Below are 22,757 nucleotides of genomic sequence, written 5' to 3'. Positions count from 1 at the left end.
CTAATAAAACTCTTTTCTAATCAGGCCAACATTTGTATTGCAGAGTGCTTCACTTACCTCTCAAGAATTGCCAATTAACACAACATGGGCTGAAATTTATGAATAATAGATTAAGGGAGTGGGAGAGATTGACATCACAGGACGAGTATTATGTATATAACAATTTAAATATTCGTCTGACTCAGAAAGTGACAGTATTATCAGCACATATTCTTTCTTTTAATGTACTATAATATTTCCTTAAATTATACTGTATGATATTTAGAACTCAAGAATGTTTTAAAGGACGTTGTATTTTACAAAATACTCATATTTGTGTGTAAAGAGTTGAAAATGTAGCTACAGACTACGCGAAAGAAGTCGGATGTATTCTCAACGGAAGTTGGCAGCACTGGGTGACTAATTGCCGTTGCGTGGCTCACTTAAATATGCGTTCAATAACTGTTATCGCATATAGTAATCATTTACACGAAAGAATAAACAGAATAAAGAGAAAGCGTTATATGTGAACCCTACGTCATATTTCTGTCCTCCTGAGCTCTTGTATGTCGTACAAAGACAGGCGCCGCAGCTGTTAAGCTAGGGATTTCCATTTGAGAGGAGCATGGTCTCAATCCTAGTTTGTCCATTCAGAATTAGGCTGTCTGTGTTTTCTCTAAAGCGCTAAGACGAATGAATAAATGATTGCTTTGAAAATCAAATAGTCGATTTCACCTCCACGTCCGTATTCAGTCGGAGTGTGTGCTCGCTCTTTAATGAGCTCGTAGCCGATGGGACACTAAATCCTGGTTTTCTTTTCTTCCTTCAAATTTCTTTTCTTTCTGTGTTGAGTCACAATAATTATTAACTCAACCTATCCTTTAAATCAACGGATACCATGAATCTCCTTTCACTTTTATTCCAGGCTAATCCTGATGACAACTTATTTGTGCTGTTTAATCAACAGTCTCTGTCAGCCAGCTCCTTTCAAGGTGCTAATTACCCCGCACGTTAAATTCGAGACATGATAGGCTCTCTTTAGTTAGGGGTAATTATTGTTTTTACCTGACAGGAAAGATGCTCATCACAATATTGCTAAATCGCACTGGTACTCCTAGCAACAGTATCACTGTACGATGTATCAACCTTCTCATGTTGTCAATTTTATTCAGCTTACACATATTGTAACCGAAAAAACAGCGCAAAAAAATGAGAGCAGTGATAAATCTTCGAGTACATCTACATCTACATCTACATTTATACTCCGCAAGCCACCCAACGGTGTGTGGCGGAGGGCACTTTACGTGCCACTGTCATTACCTCCCTTTCCTGTTCCAGTCGCGTATGGTTCGCGGGAAGAACGACTGCCGGAAAGCCTCCATGCGCGCTCGAATCTCTGTAATTTTACATTCGTGATCTCCTCGGGAGTTATAAGTAGGGGGAAGCAATATATTCGATACCTCATCCAGAAACGCATCCTCTCGAAACCTGGACAGCAAGCTACACCGCGTTGCAGAGCGCCTCTCTTGCAGAGTCTGCCACTTGAGTTTGCTAAACATCTCCGTAACGCTATCACGCTTACCAAATAACCCTGCGACGAAACCCGCCGCTCTTCTTGGGATCTTCTCTATCTCCTCCGTCAATTCGACCTGGTACGGATCCCACACTGATGAGTAATAAAAAATGGCTCTGAGCACTATGGGACTCAACTGCTAAGGTCATTAGTCCCCTAGAACTTAGAACTAGATAAACCTAACTAACCTAAGGACATCACAAACATCCATGCCCGAGGCAGGATTCGAACCTGCGACCGTAGCGGTCTTGCGGTTCCAGACTGCAGCGCCTTTAACCGCACGGCCTGATGAGTAATACTCAAGTATAGGTCGAACGAGTGTTTTGTAAGCCACCTCCTTTGTTGATGGGCTACATCTTCTAAGAACCCTCCCAACGAATTTCAACCTGGTACACGCCTTACCGACAATTAATTTTATATGATCATTCCACTTCAAATCGTTCCGCACACATACCCCCAGATATTTTACAGAAGTAACTGCTACCAGTGTTTGTTCCGCTATCATATAATCATACAATAAAGGATCCTTCTTTCTATGTATTCGCAATACATTACATTTGTCTATGGTATTGTTGTTGCCGTGGTCTTCAGTCCGAAGACTGGTTTCATGCAGCTCTCTATGCTGCTCTACGCTGTGTGAACCTCTACTACTGCAACTTACATCCTTCTGAATCTGCTTACTGTTTCATCTCTTGGTCTCCTTCAACCATTTTTACCCCCCACCCCCCATTTTTCCCTCCAATACTAAACCCGTGATCAAAAGGGGTTCAAATGCCTCTAAGCACTATGGGACTTAACATCTGAGGTCATCAGTCCCCTAGACTTAGAACTACTGAAACCTAACTAACCTAGGGACATCACAAACATCCATGCCCGAGACAGGGTTCGAACCTGCGACCTTAGCAGCCGTGTGGCTCCGGACTGAAGCGCCTAGAACCACTCGACCACCGCGGCCGGAAAACCTGTGATCCCTTGATGTCTTAGGATGTGTTCTGTCAACCGATCCCTTCCTTTAGTCAAATTGTGTCACAAATTTCTTGTCTGCCCTATTCTGTTCAGTACTTCCTCATTAGTTATGCAAACTAATAATCTAATCTTCAACATTTTTCAGTGGCCCCACATTTCAAAAGCCTCTATTCTCTTATCGTCTAAACTGATCATCGTCCATGTTTCACTTCCACGCATGGCTACACTTCACACAAATACCTTCAGAAAAGTCTTATTAATACTTAAATATGTACTGGATGTTAACAAATTTCTCTTCTTCAGAAACGCTTTTCTGGCCATTGCCAGCCTACATTATAGATTCTCGGCATTACCTGATTTAATTCAACTACATTCCATTATCCTTGTTTGGCTTTTGTTCATGTTCATGATATATCGTTCTTTCGAGATGCTGTCCATTCCGTTCATCTCCTCTTCGTAGTCCTTTGCTGTCTCTCACAGAATTGCAATTCCGTCGACGAACCTCAAAGTTTTTATTTCTTCTACGTGAACTTTAATTCCCACTCCAAATATTTCTTTGATTGCCTTTATTGCTTGCTCAGGGTTCAGATTGAATAATATCGGGTGCAGGATACAACCCTGTCCCTTCTGAACTACTACTTCCCTTTTACGCCGCCAACTCCTTGTAAGTGCTTTCTGGCTGCTGTACAAGTTGTAAATAGCCTTTAGCTCCCTGTATTTAACTCCTGCTGCCTTCAAAATTTCGAAGAGAGTATTCCACTCAACATTGTCAAAAGCTTTCTCTATGCCCACAAATACTAAAAATGTAGGTCTGCCTTTCCTTAACCTATCTTCTAATGCAAATCATTGGGTGAATACTGCCTTGCGTGTTCCTGCATTTCTCTGGCATCCAAACTGATGTTCCCCGAGGTCAGCTTCCACCAGATTTTCCATTCTTGTGTAAAGAATTGATGTCAGGTAGGCAGGACTTATTAAACTCGTATTTCGGTGATATTGGCACCTGTCACCGCCTGCTTTCTTCAGAAATGGGATTATTACATTCTCTTTGAAGTCTGAGGTTATTTGGCCTGTGTCATACACCAGGTGGAATAGCTTTGTTATGAGGGGCTCTCCCAAGGCTGTCAGTAGTTCTGACGGCATGCTGTCTACTTCAGGGGCCTTGTTTCGATTTAGGTCTTTCAGTGCTCTGTCGAATTCTTCTCACAGTATCATATCTCCTATCTCATCTTTATCTACGTCCTTTTCCCTTTCTGTAATATCATCTTCAAGTTACTCTCTCTTGTATAGACTCTCTGCACTGAGGTGCCAGAAGTCATGGGACAGCAATATGCACATGTACAGATGGCGTACACAAAGTATAAAAGGGCAATCCACTGGCGGAGCTTTTATTTGTACCAAGGTGATTCACGTGAAAAGGTTTCCGACGTGATTGTGGTAGCACGTAGAGTTTTAACACGGAATGGTAGCTGAACTTAGACGTGTGGGGCATTGGAATTCGGAAATTGTTGCGGAATTCAATATTCCGAGATCCACAGTGTCAAGAGAATACCAAATTTCTGGCGTTACCTTTCAACACGGACAGCACAGTGACCGACGGCCTTCACCTAAGAACCGAGAGCAGTGCATTTGCGTAGAGTTGTCAGTGCTAGCAAACAAGTAACAGTTCTTGAAATAACCGCAGAAATCAATATGGGACGTACGACGAACATATCCGTTAGGACAGTGAGGAGAAATCAGGTAGCAGACGACCGACCCGAGTGCCTTTGCCAATAGCAGAAGAGCGCCTGCAGCGCCTCTCCCGAGCCAGTGGCCTTATCGGTTGGACCCTAGACTACTGGTAAACCATGGCGTGGTCAGATGAGTCCCTGTTTCAGTTGGTAAGAGCTGATGGTGGGGTTCGAGTGTGGTACAGACCCAGCGAAGCCATGGATCCAAGCTATTAACAAGCCACTGTGCAAGTTGGTGCTGGCTGGAGACCATATGCAGCCATTCATGAACTTCATGTTCCCAAACAATGAAGGAATGTTTATGGATGACAATGTTCCATGTCACCAGGCCACAGCTGTTTGCAAATGGTTTGGAGAACACTCTCGACAATTCGAGCGAGTGGTTTGGCCACCCATACCCTCCGACATAAATCCCGTCGAACATTGACGGGGCGTAATTGAGAGGTCGGCTCGTGCACATAATCCTACGCTTGCAACACTTTCGCAGTTATGGTCGGCTGTAAGGGCAACACGGCTCAGCATTTCCGCAGGGTCTCTCCAACGACTTGTTGAGTACATACTACGTCGAGCTGTTGCAATACGCCTGTCAAAAGGAGGTCGGACTCGATATTAGGAGGTATCCCATAACTTTTGTCATTCTCATTGTATATACTTCTTCCATCTGTCAGCTTTAGCTGTTTTGCTTCACACTGGTTTTTCCATCTGAGCTCTTGATATTCATGCAGCTACTTCCGTTTTCTGCACAGGTATCTTCAATTTTCCTGTTGGCGGTATCTCTCTTTCCCATTCTGAAATATGCTTATAAATCCTTACATTTGTCCTCTGGTCATTCCTGCTAAGCCTGCGCTTCCTGTCTGTCTCATTTTTTGGACGTTTGTATTCCCTTTCGCCTGCTTCATTTGTTGCATTTTTATATTTTCTCCTTTCATCAATTAAATTCAATATCTCCTGTGATATCCAAGGATTTCTACTAGGCCTTGTCTTTTTACCTCTTCGATTCTCTGTTGTCTTCACTGTTTCATATCTCAGACCCACGCATTTGCTTCTGCTGTATTCCTTTCCCCTGTTCTAGTCAACAGCTGCATAAAGCTCTCACCGAAAATCTCAGAAACGTCACGTTCTTTCAACTTATGCAAGTGCCATCTCCTTAATCTCCTGTCTTTTTGCAGTTTCTTCCGTTTTAATCCACAGTTCAAAACAATAAATTGTGGTCGGAGTCCACTCCTGCCTCTGGAAATGTCTTAAAGTTCAAAATCTGGTTCCAAAATTTCAGTCTGACCATTATATAATCATAAATGAAAAGCACCAGTTACTATGGAACAAAAGCAAACTGGTGCTTTCCATTTATGGTAATGCTGTTCTACCAAGAACCGACGGAAGATTCTGCTAACATGACTATATAATCAATCTGAAATCTTCCAGTGTCTCCAGGTCTCTCCCACATTCATTCACGTTTCTAAAACCAAATGTTAGCGATGATTAAATTATGCTCAATGCAAAATTCTACTAGGCGGTTTCCTCTTCCATTCCTTCCACCTAGTCCATATTCACCTACTATTTATTCTTCTCTTCCTTTTCCTATTACGTAATTCCAGTCCCCCATCAAAAATAAATTTTCGTCTACCTTAACTACTTGAATAATTTATTTTATCTCATCACATATTTTTTCAGTCTCTTCATCATCCATGGAGCTAGTTGGCATATAAACTCGTACTACTCTGGAGGATGTGATTTAGTGTCTGTCTTGGCTACGATAATGCGTTCTCTATGCTGTTCGTTGTAGCTTACCTGTACTCCTGTTTTTTTATTCATTATTAAAACTACTCTTCCACTAGCCCTATTTGATGTTTTGTTTGAAACCCTGCTCTCCTGTTCAGAGGTCCTGTTCCTCCCGCCACCTAACTTCATCAATTCCCACTACATCTAACTTCCTAACCAATTTGTCCGATTAAGGGATCTAACACTCCTTGCTCCTACCCGTAGATCGCCAGTTTTGTTTCTGCTGAAGATGACGTCCTCTTGAATATTCTCCTCTCGAAGATCCGAATAGGGGACTATTTTACCCCCCGGAATATTTTACCCAGGAGGATGCCATCTTCATTTAATCATACAATAGAACGGCATGCATTCGGGGAAAATTACGGCTGCAGTTTCCCTTTTGTTTGAGCCGTGCGTAGTACCTGCACAGCAAGGCCATTTTGATTAATGCTACAGGGTCATCCAGACTGTTGCCCTTGCAGTTATTGAAATGGCTGCTTCCCCTCTTCAGCAACCACACTTTCGTCTGGCCTCTCAACAGATTCTTCTCCGTTGTTGTTGCACCTACGGTACGGCTATCTGTATCATTGAGAATGCAAGCCACCCCACCAACGGCTAGATCCGTGGTTGGTGGAGGGTTCTTGTGATTATGGCTTTTAATTATCTCGCGTCGGCATCCTCGTATGAAATTCTCGCCCTGTCAAGTTGAGCAACTAGGAAAACTTAGTGTTAAATATCATTTGAAGAAACATACCCTTTGAAGAAATGTAGATCGTCTCCTATGATTACTTTTACTGTGACCCTGTAACAAAAAAAAAAAAAAAAGCATTGGATATTGTCAGATGTCTTCGGATAAAATTCAGTAGAGGCATTAGTTACAATCGAAGCGGAGCACAGGGCCGAATGCTAGAAATGGAATCTTGATGAAAAATCAAAATTAGAAAACTTGATTTAAATGGAATGCATAACTCTGATTCAGGATGGGGAGTGGCGGAAGGAGGGGGAGGGCCTGGCAGCACGCTCATGATTTTCCATTTCCTACATTTGCACTTGAAAATCCTGCCTCAGGTAACGTCACTTCAACAGTAATGCGACTGTTCCGTTATATGACACTCATCGGTCCTGCACTTGAAAATCCTGCCTCGAGTAACGTCACTTCATCAATAGTAATGAGACTATTACGTTATAAGACGCGCATCGGTCGTAGCAGTTATATCCCGATGACAGCAATGGTGAATATTTTCGGAAGCTGGAGTTTTAATTTAGACGATGCAGCTTGAACACTATGAAAATTTGGTGCATTCGACATTGTAATTGCCGCCCGGGATGGCCGAGCGGTTCTAGACGCTACAGTCTGGAACCGCACGCCCGCACGGTCGCAGGTTCGAATCCTGCCTCGGGCATGGATGTGTGTGATGTCCTTGGTTAGTAATTTTTAAGCAGTTCTAAGTTCTAGGGGACTGATGACCTTAGCAGTCAAGTCCCATAGTGCTCAAATCCATTCGAACAATTTGACATTGTAATTAGTTTCCAGGTTGTTGCCGTGATAATCAATAACAGTCTCCCCAGCACGTAATAAAGATCATAAAATGAATACTGCAAATTACAGGGGAGTACGTCTGTTGCATGCAGCATACATAATTTATGAGAGGATAAGTCAAAGTTAGGCAGGTGTGATGTGAGAAACACTCATAAATTATTGTCAAAATCGATACTGCAAACAATCGTGATAAACGCTCATGAATAATGGTCAGAATGGATTCTACAAAGGTATATCGCGCATACGCGGGTATTCACCATGGTGCAGCTGACAACATTGAACAACGCTGATTTTATCGATAATCAAAACGCGTTCCACAGAATAAACAGGTGAAGTTGTTACGAGTATTATTTCTTTATTCCATTCCATTATAGCCTGTCACCTATAATTTAAACACGGGCTGTACTGATTCTTACACAATTTATGCAATATAAATTAATATTTAATTTTATTCTATACCGTATTACATTCCATCACGATAACTGTTTCTGCTATTAGTCACACACATCTATAGGCCGAATCAGCGAAAACGTGCATTGCAGATATTGTGGAAATGAAACGTGCTGTTGATGTGTCGTTTTCACAGCATGAACTGCTAGTCAGGCGCTCGTATTGTTAGCCAATAAAAAGATTGTAATAATAGTTAGAAAGCGCATTTTTTGTGCAAACATACACGTTTTTAAATGTAACAATGGCTATTGACATTAACAGACTGAAGGTAGGGTAAATTAAGAATGTCACTGGTGTTTGTTTCACGATTGTAGTGCGAGTCGTTTACGAGATGTATTGTGCAAAGTTTCCACATTGACACTTGCTTGTGCCATTCAACCATCGTAGCCGCTGGGTGCGATATTGTTATGTTTGCTTACAGTGTGCCTGCTTGTTCCGGTATGGAGCAAGGATTTAGGTTAAGCGGTTAGCGTCTAGTCCACGAAATAATTAAACAAAACTAAACAGTCCCTTTATTGATCCTTCAGAATATCTAATACACCCAGTACAAGTGAATCAACGTACAAAGAGGGCAACATCTCATTACTAAATTTAGCATTTTAAATGAGGAAGAACACATCAAATTTAATTTTACGACGATTTCAGATTGGCCCATTTTACAGTTAAGGCACAACTAAAACAGAGAGAAGTACATTGTAGAAGATACAAAACATAAAATCTTAAGGCCAGCCAGAATCGGCCACACATAACCTCGACAATGAAAATATAAGGATTCCTTTTAACAACTAAGCAGGAAGACCTTAAATAATGAAAAATTTAAATGTAGCTCTAGATAATTGAAAAATTCTTTAAAACAAAGAATCTTAAAAAACCAAGTCAAATTTAAGACTTGTGACCTTAACCATAGATAACTCTTTAAGAAGATTTAAACACGCTGACCTACTAGGAAATTTCAACTTCATGAATTTAAATAAGCTAAACTTTGCAGCAAACTCAATAACTCTGTTGCTGCACCACAACAGACAAATGATTTATAGCAAACAGCTTACGTGCTTGTGATAGTGCGCAACAGTTCACAATGAGGTAAACAAGAAATCTGAATTTCACAACTTATAACTAGTCGAAAGATTAGTGTCCAACAACTTAGAAGTCCAGCAGAGAGCAAATGACCATCAGAAACTGATGACTGACACCAGAGTAAAATATACAAATGGTATTCAAAGTGAATCCTTAGGACAATAACAAGCGGAGGAAGTGACCCAGGAAAGCGGCTTGTTTTCAAGGGAACAATTCATGCATTGAAGGCACCCGATGTTCACCTTTTGCAAAAAGCATCCTGCCAAACGATGCGTCCAGCATTTTGGGTCAACGGTTTCCGCAGATGATCCATTCATCTGCAGCAACCGTACTGCAGAGTGTACCATGTCACACCTCGTCCCAAAATAACGAAGTACGTTCGACGTCCAACAAATGACTCAGCTCTACCAAGACCCCATCGCGTCACGCACATGACAAGCAATGCCAGGCACGGGTATATGCAGGCTGCCCAAAGCTAAGTGAGAATGTGGTTTGCCCCTTGCACATAGCAGACCTGGACATCAGCGTTCCCATGTATGCCCGTACAGTCCTTACAGACTCTGCCCGCAACTCCGCAGATAAACATTGATTGAAGCCGCCTTCAAGTCATGGACATGGGGCAGAACTTATTTGTTTCGCTTCCCGGGCCGCCCGTCGCGAGCGCCTCCGCTCACCGCAAGAAGAAGCCAGGCCAAAACCCTCCACAGCGGCCGCTGCCAACTTTAAGTGAATGACAGCACAAGTAAAATCAAATCGAGCCATAGTACTCGACATTGAGCCAGCTCTAAACTGGTTTATGTTCGTTGAGTGCATTGCGACTTGCTGTTAGTCAGCGTGTGACAGCCCAAGCAGTAGGTCATGAGTGGAAAGATGGGATTTACCAATGCAGAAAATGCCGACCTGCTCGTGGTGTATGGAGAGTGTAGGAAGAATTCAGTTCATTCTTGTAGGGTGTATGCAGCAAGATATCCCAATAGACGTCAACCATCTCGGCCATTACATATCAGCATCTTCAACCAGTTACGTGAAAGTGGTAGTGTAACATCCAGACAACGTAACAGAAGTAAAAAAAGTGTCGACATAAGAGGGGGAAATTAATGTTCTTGCTGTTGTTGCAGTTAATCCGCACGTTAGCTGCCGCGCAATCGCTCGAGGGAGTGGCATGAGTCGGGCAAGCGTCCTGCGCATTCTCCATCCACATAGTCTCCATCAAGAGCTGCATGGAAACGATTATGAGAAACGTGTTAACTTCTGTACATGGGTGTCAAGACAGCTTACTCCACATGTATGACATACCTCGTTTACTGATGAAGCTATGTTTACCAATCATGGCCAGGTAAACCGCCGAAACATGCACTATTGGTGTGTCGACAATCCCCGTTGGCATCGTCGGGTGGAACGTCAGCGTCCATGGAGGGTATATGTGTGGTGTGGGATAGTGAACCGTCAGCTCATAGGCCCGTTTTTCATAGACGGAATACTGAACGCCCGACCTCCTAATAGACGATCTTCCACGAATGCAAGAAGACGTTCCTCTACAGACTGGAAGGAACCTACGGTACCAACATCTCGATGGCTGTCCAGCCCATAGTGCACGAAGTACTACAGCATGTCTTCACGAACTGTTTCCGAGTTGTTGGCTTGGACGCAGAGGACCTGTACGCTGGCCGGCCCATTCCCCGGATTTGACGCCTGTAGACTTTTTTTCTGTGGGGAAATCTTACAGATGCTGTCTACAAAGACATACCAACTACAGCCGATGATATGCAACAACGTAGTACTACAGCCTGTTTGGACTTCTCCGCTGAAATGCTATCACGTGTGCAGCAGTCGTTCCATAACGGGCTGGAAGCGTGTATTGTCGCCTCCGGTGGTCATGTCGAACACAACCTGTTATGGTCAGTTGTCTCGTTATTGGTCAGAATCCACATAAGTAGTTCATGTACTTGTGTTGTTCTGTAGTGTGTGCTACCACAGGTATTGTACAAGTGTAGGTGCAGAAACTTTTCAAAATACGATTACTCGTAAACGACTTGCACTACAATCCTGCAACAAATATCACTGACATAATTTATCTCACTTGTAGTTAGTTAATGTCAACAGGCATTGTTCCATTTAATACAAGTGTATGTTTGTACAAAAAATACTCTTTCTAAGTATTATTACAATCTGTTGGCTGGCTAACAATACCAGTCCCTGACTACCATTTCATTCTGTGAAAACCACACATCAACAGCACATTCTATTTCCGCAATGTTTACGGCGCAAGTATTAGGTTATTCACCCTATATATATATATATATATATATATATATATATATATATATATATATATACTATTTCTGCTGTGAATAAAAGCTACACCTACTACCAAATATATGACAAGTACTATTATAATAACTTCAGTTTTTGTCTGTCACATTCCACAATGCACTCTATCGCTCCCCAGACCATAGGCATGCTCTGCCGGTTCCTTAGGAGCTCGGAGGGCATTGTGGTTTGTTGGGTCCATGGTTGCATGGAAGGATTCCCTTTTCCAAGGGAGCATCTTTGCTGCCGGTAAAGAGCGCAGCCAAACATCGACCCTCGTGGTGTTGTCTTCTGCTGCAACTGTTGACCTCAGCCACCTTCGCTGCATTGCTTCTCGATTTTCTGTCGCAACCACTCGTAGTGTAATAGACAGGTGTTGGTTGATAACATAATGCGCTACCCAAGACGTTCTTGAAATAGCGTCAGCAATGTTGCGCAAGATTTGCCATTCTGTTTCGCAAAGCAGTATCTCATGTACATCGAGTCTTTCGTTCCTATTCGTTGATGCCGATCAGTCTCAGCAAAATCGGCTTTCAGGGGCATCCCCAGATAGCATCTTATGGCGTACCTTCTTCACTGCAGGCATACTAGGAGGTCTGTCTTCTACCAATTCGATGCCCGTAGTCGGCGTACGGCCCATGACCAGTCAAGAAGTGTGTCGGGTATCTTGAGGGACTCAGGTACTTCATTCCAAGTCTCTGTTTTATATTTGACAGAAAATCATAGGTGCGCCTCTCTGTTTGGGCTTCATCCCATTGTTTCATAGATGGAGGATCTGATTTTGCATTCCCTGCTTACCTGGGGTCTGTTTATCTGTTAAATTCAGCACTTCATGATATTGTTCTGTCTTCAGCCAATACATCGCCGCTTTTTTTCCGTATCTGCAGAACGAGTGCACACATTCCAAGTATTCCTTGCAAGACCTCAACTGACACAATGCCGAAAGTTCCCGTCAGCCAAAGATGTATTCCACGTTGCACCCTGTTGACTATCCATCCTGGTGGTACGAGCAAAGGTCTGTGGGCCCAAGCACTCACACAGTTAAGGTAACGTTATGATACGTTCTTAATGTTTGCATTGGCAGCTTATAATCGTAAATGGCAAGACTAATAATTTTTTTTTCATCGTGTTCGTCGCTCTCATGCTCATTTCTTCAATATACGCACCATAATTTTGTCGTTCGTCCAAGAAAACACCTAAATATCTGGTCACGGACTTTCTCTTTCTAGGCCTTCGCTTAAATTCATGATACGGTCTTTTAAAAGACTCCCTTTTCAGGCTCAACGGACAATATAATTGCTTCGCACCACCGATGTAACTGTTGAAGGACTATATTCCATCCATCTTCCATGTTGCCTCTGGAGCTTCCCTTCACAAGAATCATCAGTTCGTCGTCGTATGCCACTACTCCTAAGACCTTTTCATTAGCCTGTAGCGTTCGTAATACCCAGAAAACAGAGCTGCTTATAGACTCTCTGAGGAGCCTTTTGAAATTTCTTTTATTAGTATTACTAGTATTGTTCTTTTATTAGTTTTACTGAACAAGAATCTTCAATATCATTAATAGTAACAATAATTCAAAGTTTGTATGACAAAATATATACCAGAATTTTAGATGGCGCTATGCAAACTCAAATAACCCAAGGCCTGTGACAAGAGCGTCCGGGATCACCCACTCTTGTTGACATTTATATTGATGATGTGAGTAATGAGTGCTAGAGGAAATAATCTACAGTTTTTTTTCAAATTAACGACATTACTCTGTACACAATGCTCTTTGCTGATGACCAAGCGATTTTAGCAGACTCAAGGGATAATTTTTAATGCTTATGAAAGCAGCTTAGAAATATAATTTGCACACCTTTAAAAGCACCAGAGAGGTGGCATTCAGAGGAAGATAACCCGGACCAAGATAATTCTTAACAACAAAACAATGGAACAGGTCAACAAGTTCTTTTATTGCAATACTACGTATACATCATGTCATGATATCGTTTCAAAGCTATCAAGCTTTCAGTTTCCATCTGGCAGAATCGCGAGAATCTTTAGAAATACCAGGTAGGAGACGCTTCTAGTATTGTACAAAAAGTAACGTCAGTGCCAACATTTCTTTATGGATGTGAATGTTGGATACTAAAGGACATCGGCATCCTCAGAAATTTCTTTTTTCGTATAGTGCCGATTTTAAAATGTGGGGAAATTTTCAGATTGCTATTTTAGATGTACGACTATATGATTCGTTGAGTTGAGAACGTATAGAACCACCAAAACTAAATTGCGCTGAAAATACACAAACATATTTTATCTTAAAAGGTATCAACTGAAAATTTTTGGGTAGATTATTTTGATACCTAAATGGTAAGCATACTTCATTAGTTTATGCAAAATACACATTCCTGAATTATTAATATGAATGCCACTATCTTGATTTCATAATTTGAAATTACATACTTATCATTATTAACTCCAGAGAATTCAACAAGTTATACATAAGAAATATTTTTATTCGTGCCAATAATGTTAGGTCGTTTGAAACAGAAGGGAAAAAAAGAAACAGAAGGAGTGCAAAACTTCTGTTGCGTGGCAACAAAAATAATCAGGAAAAACGACTATGCAATATTTCTCATAGTGGAGAAAAAAAATAAACTTAAAAAAACCACAGTATATTGTGTGCTTTTGAGACTGTGTGGAAAGGCAACCTGCAATTCTGTCAGAAATGAGGTTGATAACGGGCGTGAAAAAAAAATTACAAAGCCATTAAACGGACATGATTTCTCAGGTTTTCTTGGCACGTTTAATAGTGTACTTCGGGTGTTCAACCGAACTGTTAATTCCATTTTTCTACTCGATATTTCGATGACCAACTCCGTCGTCTTCTTCTGATGCTGCAAGCTGTGATGTTATGCGTAGTCACTGCCTGGTCTCCAACCAGATGTTTTTTTATACATCCTTCATTCTCATCTCATGCTAGCAGGGCGAGCTGTTGTAGGAATTCGTCCTTTTCAGCCAAATATCCCAACAGAATGGGAGTGGGGCAGGGGGAATCCCAATTGGGATCCTTGAGAGGGGATTTCTAGTTTGGGCATTCGCCTGATGACCAAGGGAAACCTCCAGAAAATCTTGGTGATTGGTACTATTTTAATTTATTTCTGTGGAGTAGTGTTAGTACCGCGTTGCTGTTTACAGTCGAGCCCGAATCTTGGCCATCCCCACATCCTTTGATGCTCATTTGTTTTTCGGAGTCCGCACGGTTAACCCGTGGCGAGCACTTTCTCTCAGCGTCTACCAGCTCTGATGAAAGAGACAGCATGCAAGACCTTTGTAAACTGAGCGTTAAATCCCAGTTTTTGCTGACACTGAAATCTCCGTTTCGGTTTATAAGTTTTTTCCGATATCTTTATTTCGAAAGACTCCTTAAATGCGATATCCCGGAAATCAGGCATTCGCACCACGATGCTGGTCTCGTCATCTTTCATTTCATGATTGTACTCGAGCCATTGGTCGGTGACAGCTGATTTGCATGGTTGCTTAGTCGTATGTGTAGCTAACGTTCCTTACACATCTCTTTGAGGTTGAAATTTAAGGAGGGCTTGGGTTCCGGCCCGCAGGTTATTAATATCGCTAGCCTTTTCAACTATCTCAGATGGAAAACATTGGGAGCATGTGCGTTTCACTGAGTAACAGTGGAACGCCGAAAAACAAAAGAGCAGAAAATGAGCATCAAAGGTAAAGCGGTCGGCGGGGAGTCGAAATTGGGTATAAGGAGTCCAGACAGGGAGTGCGCATAACAACACAACTCGCAGTACATGAAGAAGACGATTGACCGGTCGTCGAAATATCGTGCAGAACAGTGGAGCCAGCAACCCGGCGGAACACGCGAAAGCACACCATTAACAAAAGTGGTAATGAGAAAGAACTACCAGTTATATTCTCATTTGTAATACAATGAAGCTGCTGCTACTATACATAAAAACAAATTTTATTGATGTGTTCATTCCACTGCGTTAGTACGCCATAAAATCTTAACACGTAAAGGTGAACCAAACTTTGCTGAATGTGGAGAACGAGCCCATGAACAAAAAACAAAATGTACTCTCACTTACGTGTGTGTAAAGCATCATAAGTACCATACTGTATGGAGCAGGGTCTGGCCTGTATTTCCAGAGGAAAGAGTAAGTCAAGAAATAGGTCAGTGACCTGTATTGGCGGGAGACAAGCAATGTATGTAAGGTGCAAAGTTGTCATGTTTTGCCACCTCATTAAAATACGTTCAGACGGTACGAGAGTAGTGCATCCACTAGCAGACATATCGTACACCTATATGGGACAACAGCAGTAAGTAGACGTACTTGTCACGGTACAGTGTCAGTTCCAAAACCACTAAGACAAAACGTGTGTTTCACCTTCTACTACTCTATATGTGCGTATTTACACTGCAAGACACTTTGCGCCCTTTAGCGGTAGGAATTCGGATGACAGTATTTATTCTCCGCTTTTTTGTCCTATTAGCAAAAGGTTCAAATGTCCAAATGTGTGAGAATTCGTAAGGGACAAACAGAAAATGGAGCATGGAAGACAGGCTGTCTGTCAGGTACCGCATGAGCTTCACCGGGTGACAAGAAAGATGAAGCACACAGAAGACATGGTCGGATGTCAGTGTAACATTGTACACGTACACACCATTGGAAAGTATGTAGATAATTACATCTGCAAGGAAATTTGTGGTAAGGTCTTACGGGACCAAACTGCTGAGGTCATCGCTCCCCAAGCTTTCACAGTATTTAATCTAACTTAAAGTAATTTACGCTAAGGATGACACACACACCCATGCCCGAGGGAGGACACGAACCCCGACAGGGGGAGCCGCGCGAACCGTGACAACGTGACAAGAGGCTCTAGACCGCGCGGCTGGTGTGTGTCCAGTGTTAGGTGGTGAGTGATCACTGTGGAGGATACGGAGATGACACATGTATGCGACAGCGTTATCAGCATCCAACAGTGTTTCAAAGGTTCTCTTGGTGGATATACAATTGGCCAGCTGATCGAAAGGTACAATATCCAGAATTGTGGGACATTCGGATGCAACAGTGGATCATGTTGGTCTGCATGGAGACTTGAGGACAGGCATACTCATCGTCACGATTCCAATCGACCACGTTCGACCACCATATGGAATATCGCCGGATTGTGCACCTAGCGCACCGTAATCCCTCCACATCTGCACCTGGCATCAAAGAACAAGTAGGCCTAATGAACTCAATGCAACACTCTGTGTCATCTCACACCATTGGTTAGAGACTAGCAACAGACGAACTAGGGAATTAATGTCTCATGCATATGATGTCATTAACACCGCCAGACAAGCTACCGCGGTTGGAGTGGTGCCGCTACTAGAAGGCTCAGACTGCCGATGAATGGCATCGCATTGTGCTCAACAATGACTCAATGACTCGCGTTTCTGCACTACCACAGAGGACCATCACCGGCGAGTATGGCGGCGACATGAGGAGAGGTCCTATTCTTCCAATGTTTTGGAGAGGCGCAGCGGTGTTACACCTGGCGTCATGGTGTGGGGAGCCATCGGGTATGACTTCATATCGTGGCTGGTACCAACTGAGGAAGCCCAGATGATACAATGATTCATCGTGGACATCATATATGCTCATTTGTTACCGGTCATGTGACATGATTGAATATTGCCGTACCATTTTTCAACAGAACAACACTGGTCCACAGATGTGACTTGTGTCTACGAATCGTCTGTGTGATATTGAGGTACTACCGTGGCCAGCGAGACCACCAGATCTGTCTCCGATAGAACGTCTGTGACGAGCTCAGTCGTCAACTTCGTCCTAAGGCCAGTATCTGGAGTATCAAGGACCAGTTACAAAAGTTGTGGGGCAGCATGCCTCAGAAGAGGATACAACAGCTTCATAACATCCTTCCCACTCAGCTGAATCAGTGAATGCATCCAGGCCAGGTGGGTTGCAACGTCATATAGCCACGTTATTTGTAAATTGACTCGATTTTCTAATTACTGAAGTAACACCACACATCCTCTCAAACCTTAAAGTTTCATTTCGTTTCCTCTTCTCCTTCTGGATGCTTCACTTTCTTGTCAGGCAGTGTATGATTAGTTACCCTGGGCAGAGGAAACCACGTACTGCGTTGAAGAGCCAAAGAAACGTACACCTGCCTAATATAGTGTAGGACCCAGGCGAGCAAGCAGAAGTGACGCAACACGACGTGGCATGGACTCGACCAATGTCTGAAGTAGTACTGGAGGGAACTGACACCAAGAATCACGCAGAGCTCTCTATAAATCCGTAAGAGTACTAGGGGGACATCCCTTCTGAACGGCACGTTGCAAGGCATCCCAGATATATTCAATAATATTCATGAATGGGGAGTTTGGTAGCCAGCGGAAGTGTTTGTTTGGTAACAAGCGGAAGTGTTTAAACGCAGAGGAGTCTTCTTGGAGCCACTCTGTAGCAATTCTGGACGTGTGGGGTGTCGCATTGCCCTGCTGGAATTGCACAAGTCCGTTGAAATGCACAACGGACATGAATGGATGCAGATGATCAGACAGAACGCTTAGGTATGTGTCACCTGTCAGAGTCGTATCTAGACGTATCAGGGGTCCTATACCACTCCAGTTGCACACGCTCCACACCATTACAGAGCATCCACCAGCTTGGACAGTCCCCTGCTAACAAGTAGGGTCCACGGGTTCAAGAGGTTGTCTTCATACCCGTACGCGTTTATCTGATCATACAATTTGAAACGAGACTCGTCCGACCAGGCAACATGTTTCCAGTCATCAACAGTCCAATGTCGGTGTTGAAGGGCCCAGGCGATACGTAAAGCTTTGTGTCGTGCAGTCATCAAGAGTACACGAGTGGGGCTTCGACTCTGAAAGCCCATATCGATAATGTTTCGTTGAATGGTTCGCACGCTGACACTTGTTGATGGCCCAGCATTGAAATCTGCATGAATCTGCGAAAGGTTTGCACTTCTGTCACGCTGAACGGTTCTCTTCAGTCGTCGTTGGTGCCATTCTTGCAGGATCTTTTTCCGGCCACAGCGATGTCAGAGATTTGATGTTATACCGAATTCCTGATATTCACGGGACGCTTGTGAAATGGCCGTACGATATAATCCCCAGTTCTTCGCTACCTCGGAGACGCTGTGACCATCGCTCGTGCGCCGATTATAGCACTGCATCCAAACTCACTTAAATCTTGATAATCTGCCATTGTAGCAGCAGTAACCGATCTAACAACTGCGCCAGACACTTGTTATCTTATACAGGCGTTGCCGCCCGTAGCGCCGTATTTTGCCTGCTTACATATCTCTGTATTTGAGTACTCATGTCTATACCAGTTTCTTTGAAGCTTCAGTCAATGCAGGAGGAGGAGCAAAAATACCCGGAGTAAACGTATTTCACCAGGTGTATTTCACCAGTTTAGTGCCAAATACAAGTTACAATAACCAATCCGCCATCACTGTGCCTATCACCCTGGCCGAGTAATTACAAGCTTATCGGGACTGAACAGTGTTGAGTCGAGAAAGACTAACACGTCGTCCGATCCGTGACAAGTTAAACATCTTTTCCGCTGACAGTTTACCACGTACAGGCAGCCAGTGATCCAGCTGTGAAGGGATTCTGCGGTGGGCGTCCACCTGTTGTGACGCAAGTAGTTGTCAGTGTTTTCGAGGTGGTGTCAGCTACGGCCGTCTGCACAATTTTCAATGTGCTTACCTTTAGCCATTACAGAACTCTATCTCTTAGTTTTTCGTCTTGGTCATTTTGTGAGATGCACGTGGGAGGAAGTAATACGTTGCGTGACTCTTCTTGGAAAGTAGGCTTTCAGAAGTTAGCAGTAAATGTCGCCGTCATTCACGCCACCTCCATTATAGCGTCTGCCACTGGCATCCAATGAACATCTCCAAGATGTTCTCGTGCGTACTAAACGAAGCCGTACCAACGCGCGCCACTTTCTGTGGATCTTTTCTGTCTCCTCTATTAATCCTGTCTGGTAAGGGTCCAAGATTGACGAAATATATTCAAGAATTATTCGAAGGGAATTTTGAAAGATGCCGTTTCTCTTTCTTTGGTACCGAGCCAGATGCCGTAGTGGTTAATACACTGGACTCGCACTTGAGAGGACGACGGTTCAGACCAAATACGGCCATCGAGCTTTAGGTTATCCGTGATTTCACTAATTCGCTCCAGGACAATACCGAGATGGTTTCTTTCAAACGTCAAGGCCGATTTCCTTCCCTAGCGTTGAAACACGACGAGCTTGTGCTCCGTCTCTACTGATCACAATGTCGACGGAATGTTTAACCCTAGTCTTCCTTCCTTCCTTTTTTCATCAGCGAGTACATTTGCTACGGAGTCTTCCAGCGAATATTAGTCTATCATCTACTTTTCCTACAACTAGTTTAAAATGGTCGTTGCACTTCAGGTCTCTTTGCACACATGCTCCAAGATATTTTCCCTTTTCCAGCGAACGATCGGCAATCGAACAATAATGGCTCTCTCCGCATATTAACATGCATTATGTTGCATTTTTATTTACCTTGATGGTGTGATATAATTTCATAATGAATTATCGATTACTGAAGCAAAATCCATCTCAGCACTTGTCAGCGGACTCTTAGCTCTTGACCTAAACTGATGTTACGTACATTACATATAAGACATGAATATAACAACAACACAACTTGTTGATTCCATAGATGCCACACAGTACTTATAAAATTGTATTTTCGGATTCATGTACGATATACATATTTCGAATATTGAAACCAGTTAAATTCATCACCTCATATTTTTCTGTTATGAACTGATGTTCTGTAACAACTAAGGAGCAAAACTGGATAATAGGTTTCATTGGGGACCTACTCATTTGCTACTTCCAAAATTGTGTCATGTATTAACGGAAGCAGTTACAACGAAGTATTGGAATTCAATTAAACGACTGTTTTCGAAAACAGCGAAGGCAGGAGGTAGGGAGTTGTAGCGGAGTGGCGTACTTGTGAACTTGTACAGAAAGAACGCAGAACAAGAACATGGTGCTCTTGGGAATTACTTTAGTGATCTGATGGAAGATATAATTATTACTAATGGAGTGTTATCATTGTGCATTGAATGAGATGGATTAACTAAGATAGATACTATTCTGAGAAGATTGAGATTTTAGGTAACTTTACTTTATTGCGGCAGTATTTAGTTACGCATTCTTGGTTCAACACAGACATCCTAATCAGGAATTTCTTGCTATTTTTACAAAATTTTGGCACAGTCAATGGATTTGAAAAGACGAAAAGAACTTAATTATTAGTATGAGAACTTTTGTGTTATAATAAATTTTCATGTCGAGTTACATTTCTGTATTCCTCCAGTTTTTATCATACATAATTGTAATTTGTAAAAATATTTTCATATTGCTTGCTAAGCCTTCAATGATGAGATTTTGTAAATGGAATAGTGTCAAGAAAAATTTTTAGATGAATTTTTTAAAATACAGTATCTTGAGAAGAATTTTTTGTCTGGAGAGTAATTCAGATTATCCTGCGTCATTATTCAGCTTCCATTGCCTGATGAACAATTTTTTATGTGAGATAAAATAACAGGGTTATGAGAACCCTGTTTGCATTGAATGTATTTAAGAGATCGGATTGCACTACCGCGATTCTGTGTAGTTAGTAGCAGCTCAGAAATTTATAGACGTGCCTTTAATTCTTTTTCTACGAGAGTAGTTGCACGGCGTTTTCCATTGCGCCATAGGTAATCCAAATACAGGAGATACGAGTTTTCAGTTTCACAGGGTCAACTAATAGTGTTGAGTTTAATTATTCTCATTAAAGTTTAGAGCAGGTCTACCTTTCTTTTTTGTAGCAGGCAGTGTAAGTTCAGACATAGTATATTTCATTTACATTCTTGCACTTAGTTTTGGTTCCCATTCTCACAGACAGATTTAGTTCTTAACGATAAACGTGAGGTTAGCTTATGTACATATTTTTTCTTTATGAAAGGAATTTTTTGGTATGCAACAGTTTACATTCATAAAGAGACTACACATTCAGAAAGAGGCAAACCAGAAGTATAACAAACAGGTGCACATTCACATAATCTTCTTAATCCTTTTTATTTATCAAGACAACTTTCAATGTGAATTAATATTAATAAACTATAATCGTAATATTCATTTAACGATAACTTCAGAAATATTACAGACTCGCAAAATGTAAGACCGGGTTTGGAATCAGCACAAAAATTCCTTTAAAATCATTTCACAGTCGTTTTAAATTCCGTAAAAGTTACATTTATTTTATTTTGATAAGATGGCAGAAGGAATTGTGAAAGGAATACTTGATGCAAATATGGTTGCTACCGCATTTGTATACATTGCAGTTAATAGAATATTCGAAGAAAAAACTCTTTGTGTGAAAACTGTACCACAGTTTGTTATGAACAGTAGCACAGTTGAGACTATATTTCCGCCTTCACACTATATTTTCAATCTGTGCAAAGATGATTTTGTATATTTTTTTTTGACGGTGCCATTATGGCTCATTATACGAGGGTTGCACAAAAAGCAATGCCCTGCATTTTCTTTCTTCAACAGTTCTTTATTGGAAATAATGGGAATTACACTTCCTATTTTTCCACTTAATCTCCATCCCATTCTATGGCCTTCCTCCAGCGTGAAACAAGGGCGTGTATGCCCTGTCGGTACCAGTCCTTGTCCTGGTGGCAGAGCCAGTGCTTCGCTGTGTGAATCACCTCCTCATCGTCCTCAAAATGTCTTCCACGAATGGCATCCTTTAACGGCGAATGACAACATCAGCTCGCTGTAATATGTCAGGTGTGACATCCGTGGAGGTCTCCCCGACCGCTGCAAATCGTGGAGCTTCGCCGAACCGCCTTCTTATGACTTCACCCTCCGTGCCCATCAACTAAACTGTACTTCTGTTGACAGCAGATGCTCCATAGACTTTGCGCAAGCGTTTGTGAATATTCCCCACAATTTCTTTCACTGCAGTGAGAAATTCAATGACGGCACGTTGCTTGTAACGTATGTCAGCTACAGACGCCATTTTGAAACTGTCCTGCAGCTACGCTATTTGTCGGAAGTGACGGAAACTTGGCGTGCTCACTCAGGAGACTTAAAATAATACATACGTTACGATTAGCATTCTTAGTATTGTTTTCGGCTGAGAAAAAATGTGGTGCATTACTTTCTAGGCAACCCTCGTATTAAAGACCCAAGTTTTCAGATATATCTGAATATATCTGATGTATCTATGCAGACTGAAGCCACGAATGAAAATTTTAGCGAAGGCCAGGATTCTAACCGGGGTTTCC

The sequence above is a fragment of the Schistocerca piceifrons genome, chromosome 3, assembly GCF_021461385.2.
Source record: "Schistocerca piceifrons isolate TAMUIC-IGC-003096 chromosome 3, iqSchPice1.1, whole genome shotgun sequence".
Classification (NCBI taxonomy): domain Eukaryota; kingdom Metazoa; phylum Arthropoda; class Insecta; order Orthoptera; family Acrididae; genus Schistocerca; species Schistocerca piceifrons.
Note: the sequence above shows the minus strand (reverse complement) of the source record.